The 6,162-nt window shown below is 33.9% G+C and overlaps 1 pseudogene; it reads left to right on the top strand.

Annotated features, from left to right (window-relative positions):
• The first annotated feature begins 2,474 nt into the window (after positions 1 to 2,474).
• LOC132638392 (beta-amyrin 28-monooxygenase-like) lies at positions 2,475 to 5,464 on the top strand (annotated as a pseudogene).
• Positions 5,465 to 6,162: the final 698 nt, after the last annotated feature.

Genomic DNA, 6,162 nt, shown 5'->3' with positions numbered 1-6,162 from the left:
TCACTTTACTTATGTATGTCTTTTTGTTACTTGGGTTAATGATGGTTTAAAGGATCAAATTAAAGTTTCATTTTTTTCCTAGAATCTCCGTTGGAGGTGGGTAAATAATTTGTTAAAAAGTCAACATAGTCGGTGAATGGAGGAAGAAGGGAAAGGTAATTAATGCAATCTAAGCCTTTAAATCTTAAGTGGACAGATGGCTTAAATCAGAGGCACTATTAAAGAGTACCCCGAGGGTTTTTAATTTACTGATCCAAACTCAGTGAGGGTATTAGGTTTTGAAATTGTAATCTCATTCAGCTTTTACAGAATCATTGTTGAGGTTAAAAAAATATTTTTAGATATATTTTTATTTCAAGCTAAGGATAGCAACGATTTAGGATTGTTGTAAAGAGGCCTAGCTAGAAGTAGGTCCTTCGAATTACTGGTGTAATCCGTTTTGGCTAGTTTATTTTTAATTAATTTTGTTGAAATTCCACATGGGTGTGGGTGGTGGAATTATGTATATATTGTCTCTTCTTGTTCTTGTTTTATGTTTGTCAAATTATAGAAACTAAGTGGGAACACACTCTATGAAACTGATCATTCATCTCGTTAGAAAACTTAATTAAATTTCAAGAAACTCAAAAATCGTTAAAGACCCAATTCACCCTCCTCTACCTCCTCTATAGGTATCAAGACTATCATTTACCTTTACCAAAAAGTTGACAGATTTAACCAATGACTCCCTGACCCCCAGGAAAATGGAACAATAATCATAATAAGCCCTAAAACAAATTTGCATTACCTTCTTAAAAGTCCTTAATTACAATGGGTGTGTTTGGTATGACGGAAATTTTTTTCACGGAAAAATAAATGGTTTTTCTACCCATTTATTTGTGTTTGGTACGTAAGTTGAAAAATGTCATTTTAAGAGCATTTACATATGCTCAAAGCAAAACCACAATGAAGTTTTTGACTTCGGAATGCAACTTTTAGTGGTGGAGAGTACGTGTGTGGGAGGTGGGGGTGGTCTAAAACACCTAAAAAAACTTTGGGTACTCCGGAGTGGGGGTGGTGGTGGAGCGGGGGCGAAGTGTGTGTTGGGTTTGTGGGTGTGGGGTGGTGGTGGTAGGGGTTGGGCGTACGAGGGTGGGTTGGGGAATGTGTTGGTGTTTTTATTAGGGGTGTACATGAACTGGGTTGGTTCGGGTTTTTCAAATACCAAACCAAATCAATTGTGTTCAGTTTTTAAATTGATAAACCAAACCAAACCAATAAAAGTCGGGTTTGTCGACCTCGGGTTTTTCAAATACCAAACCAAATCAATTGTGTTGGGTTTTTAAATCGATAAACCAAACCAAAAAGTCGAGTTTTTCGACCTCGGGTTTTTCAAATACCAAACCAAATCAATTGTGTTGGGTTTTTAAATCGATAAACCAAACCAAACTAATAAAAGTCGAGTTTTTCGACCTCGGTTTTTTTTCCCGGAAAAATCTTCTTACAAAATAGTATAACTTTTGCTTTTGATATTTCTTTAGTCCTAATAAGATACAACTATATAATTAAGGTGTTTCTTAAGAAAATAACAAAAATGTGAAATGAGTGGTGACATTGTTATTAAATATTCAACAAAAAGGATAATGAAATAGCATAAAATAAATATTGTTAATTAATAAGGCATGATGAGAATGATCATCACCTAAAAATACTAAATCATGCTAAAATAAGTACGGGTAATAAGTATTTATAATTACATGATAAAGAAAACAATAAAATTAAGTTATATATTTTCATTGTTTAAATTAATAATGCAAAACTAAATAATAGATATCCAACATCATTATCATTCATAGTTTTAGGCTTGAATTACTTTTGTTAGCATTAATATTGATTTGGTTGACTTTATTTGAGTAACTAACATCTATAGGCTATAAATCTTATTGGAACATTCAAAACTCTAAGTCCAAACTTGAAATAATATGTTAAAAGACAAAAACTATGAAAAAAACTTAAGAAATATTAATAAATTACATTATAAGTAAATATTTTATGTATAAATATTTTAAAATTTTATATATATGTAATTCGGGTTGCTTTGGTTCGGTTTGACTTTTTTTAGTTAAAATCAAACCAAACAAATTATGATCGGCCTTTTTTTTTCCACCACCAAACCAAGTCAAACCAAACCACTAGTCGAGTTTTTTTCTCGATTTGATTCGGATTATCGATTTGGTGTGGTTTGTCGGTTTCCTCTGTACAGTGTACACCCCTAATTTTTATTAATCAGGAAAATGTTTTCTCTCAAATTTTTATGAAAAATATTTTCTCCTATTTTGAGAAAAACATTTTTCAAGATCTTAAATGCAACCAAACAAGATTTAAAAAAAAGAATTCGTCATACCAAACACACCCGATATGTCAACCCCACAAAGTATACTTGCCTATATATACTCCCTAAGTTTTCCCTCAACAATCCAACCTCATCCAAGTAAAGAACTGGCACGAAGAGCATTACTTCTAATAAAGCAAGTGCGATAATTATTTAGAAACAAAGACATGGAGTTCTTCTATGTCTCTCTTCTTTGCCTTTTTGTTTTTTTGGTCTCCCTCTCCCTTCACTTCTTCTACTATAAGACAAATCTGCCTTGTCCGGTCCCCTTCCTCCTGGCAAAATAGGGTGGCCTGTATTCGGAGAGAGCCTCAAGTTTCTCTCAACTGGTTGCAAAGGCCACCCTGAAAAATTCATCTTCGATCGTATAGCTAAGTACTCCTCCATTGTCTTCAAAACTCACCTTCTAGGTGAACAAGCCGCTGTCTTTTGTGGTGCTTCGGGCAACAAATTCTTGTTTTCAAACGAAAACAAGTTGGTACAAGTATGGTGGCCGAATTCCGTGAACAAAGTCTTTCCATCTACAACACAAACATCTTCCAAAGAAGCTGAAGCTATTAAAATGAGAAAAATGCTACTAAATTTCTTCATACCTGAAGCATTGCAACATTACGTTGGGATCATGGACCACATGGCCCAACGTCACGTTGCTTCGGGATGGTCATGACAAAGTTGTTGTTTTCCAACTAGCAAAACGTTATACTTTTGGGCTAGCATGTCTATTGTTTGTGAGTGTGGAAGATCCTAACCGTGTGGTTGAATTTGCCGACCCTTTCGATGATTTAGCTTCTAGTTTGATTTCTATCCCTATTGACTTGCCCGGAACACCATTTAATCGAGCAATTAAGGCTTCTAATTTTATTAGGAAAGAGCTTGTTGCAATTATAAAACAAAGAAAGATTGATTTGGGCGAAGGGAAAGCATCACCAAAACAAGATATATTATCATACATGCTATTGACGTGTGATGAAAATGGAAAATTCATGGGGGAGTGGGACATTGCTAATAAGATATTAGGGTTGTTGATTGGTGGACAGGATACTGTTAGCTCTGCCTGTACTTTCATAGTCAAGTGTCGTGCTGAGCTTCCAGAGATCGATCAAGGAGTTTACCAAGGTAATCTACTTCTTACTTTCACTCACAACACTCATTTAATTTTTCAATTTTCTTATATATCCCCGAGCTTTCATAATGAAGTAAGGTTGTAGTTTTATCTGTTGCAACATGTAACTTACTAAGTATTACTGTGACCATGCTCATGCTTCTATGTACTAATTTCATTAAATTATGTCTTATTCGTGGAGTTTGAAATCTTATTATTTGTGAAGCTGATCAAAGATTGTTAGTGTTTGATAGACCTGAAAGTGACTAGCAGATTTAAGTTACACGCAGTCAAATTTTTGCACTTTAATGTACGTACTTTATCTAGTCAAATATACTCGATTATTTATCTTTTATTTTTCAGTTTATCAATAAACATATTTTCCAAAGATATAGTTATGCGTAATTGCACTTTAAATATAATATATATTGTACAACTCGCTCTATTTCAATTTATGTGTCTTTGGAGTACGAGGTGGTCAAACTAACTAAGAATATGGATTATAAATTAATCTTCAACTTTTTTGAAATAAAATTTCAACATTTAGAAGCTATATAAAAAGTACCATAATTTACACCAGTTAACAAATCCAAATGTTTAAAAGTATTTAAAAAAATTATAATCAAAGAAATAATCTTTTACTCTCCAAAAAGTAACTAAGAGGTATAAATTGAAACAGAGGGAGTACTATATATCGTCATGTTCTCGTCTTTTGCTTGATGCACAACCAAGAAATCATTTGTTTGATCAAATACCATATCACTTGAATGAAAAGTGTATTTATCGTTAGATCAATTTTCCTTTTAATTTTTAATCTGTTGCTTCTGACAATTTTTTTGTTTGTTCAAAAAATATATAGAGCAAATGGAGATTGCAAAGTCAAAGGCTCCAGGGGAATTATTGAACTGGGAAGACATTAAAAAGATGAAATATTCATGGAACGTGGTCTGTGAAGTTTTAAGACTTGCCCCACCCCTCCAAGGTGCTTTTAGGGAAGCCCTTGCTGATTTCATCTTCAATGGTTTCTCCATTCCAAAAGGGTGGAAGGTGAAAAAATATTTATCTTTCTCCTAAAAATATTAATTCATGAACAGCCGGCACCATTAAGAAAACAAAATTGGATTAAACTTATATAGAGTGTTAGTGTGAATAACTTATACTCTATGGATCGATGTGATATAACCGGACATATATGATTATTCTATTTTTAGTGTCACAATCAAAGTCCATGGCACATAAGGTCTAATTTGGGTGTAGGCCCACACGAATTTGTCTTTCGGGCTATGCCGCATCGAGCCCTAAAAACCCGTCTATCATGTGCGATTTTCCTAAGATGTCATTTGCACCCCTTCTTCAAAAGCTTTTCAACCTAGTTAGAAGCCTATTGGTTTGTCCTCTTTGACTCGCCCTCCGTCATGAGCGTCACAATTAATATCCCTTTTTAGGAGCTCGATATGGCGTAGCGCAAAAATAAATTCGTGTTGGCCTAGTCCCAAAGCATACAATACATGCCATGAACTTAGATTATGACATTAAATTTACGATATCTGAATTGCAATGAAAGGTTACTTCTGGTTGTAGGTCAACTTAACCTGATCGATGTGAACTAAAAATTGATACAGATATACTGGAGTACAAATTCTACACACAAGAATCCAGTCTTCTTCCCCGAGCCTGAAAAGTTTGACCCTTCAAGATTTGAAGGAAGTGGACCTGCTCCATACACATTTGTACATTTTGGTGGAGGACCAAGAATGTGCCCAAGAAAAGAGTATGCTCGTTTAGAAATTCTTGTTTTCATGCATCATCTCGTTAAAAGGTTCAAGTGGAAGAAAATAATTCCAGATGAGAAAATTATCGTCAATCCAATTCCGATTCCAGCGAAGGGGCTCCCCGTCCGACTCTACTATCACGACCTGCAGACATAAGCAGGATTGTTAAGGCTTGGTAAGTAATAAAAAACATTGGTCCAAAAACATATATATATATATATATATATATATATATATATATATATATATATATATATATATATATATATATGCAAACACTATGGGGGTGAGGGTGGGAGGCAGGGTGCAGGTGGGGTGGTGAGGGTGAAAGTGGGGTGTGTTGAAGGGTGGAGATGGGACAAATTAAATGCCACTTATAAATACTCCTATATTTTACAAAAAAAAAAAAAAAAAATTAACTCAATCAACATCCCATATTAATTATTAACTCAAAATAAACCTATTTTATTTTTATAACCCATTTTAATCAATTTCCACACTTTTTCAACCGCTTCTAGCCAGATATAATTAGTAAGTAGTTAATTGTTAGGAGAAATTATAGGGGTATTGATATTAGATTACATAATTTTAGGGATTATATAAAAATACCCAATTTAAAATAGGTTTCTTTGTTTCCCCATCTGTACCCATCTAAAAGTTTCTTTTGTTTTATCAATTTCTAGCTCTCCTCAACAAGGGAGGATGGTAGTTAGCACTTGGCGGGAGTTGTTTTCCAATGGCCCTTCATCTACGTTTTTTCTTCTTTATTATAAATCCTTCTTAAATTTTTTAACACACACCTTTCATCAACTAAATGAGTAAAACAAATTGTACAAAATTAAACATTTGAGGGTCTGTCCACCCATTTTTAAAAAAGGTTCTCATGGGTATGTGAGGGGTGTTATTTGATTTATAAT

This window comes from Lycium barbarum, chromosome 4 (assembly GCF_019175385.1).
Source record: "Lycium barbarum isolate Lr01 chromosome 4, ASM1917538v2, whole genome shotgun sequence".
Lineage (NCBI taxonomy): Eukaryota > Viridiplantae > Streptophyta > Magnoliopsida > Solanales > Solanaceae > Lycium > Lycium barbarum.
Note: the sequence above shows the minus strand (reverse complement) of the source record. Positions and strands in the feature narration are given on the sequence as shown.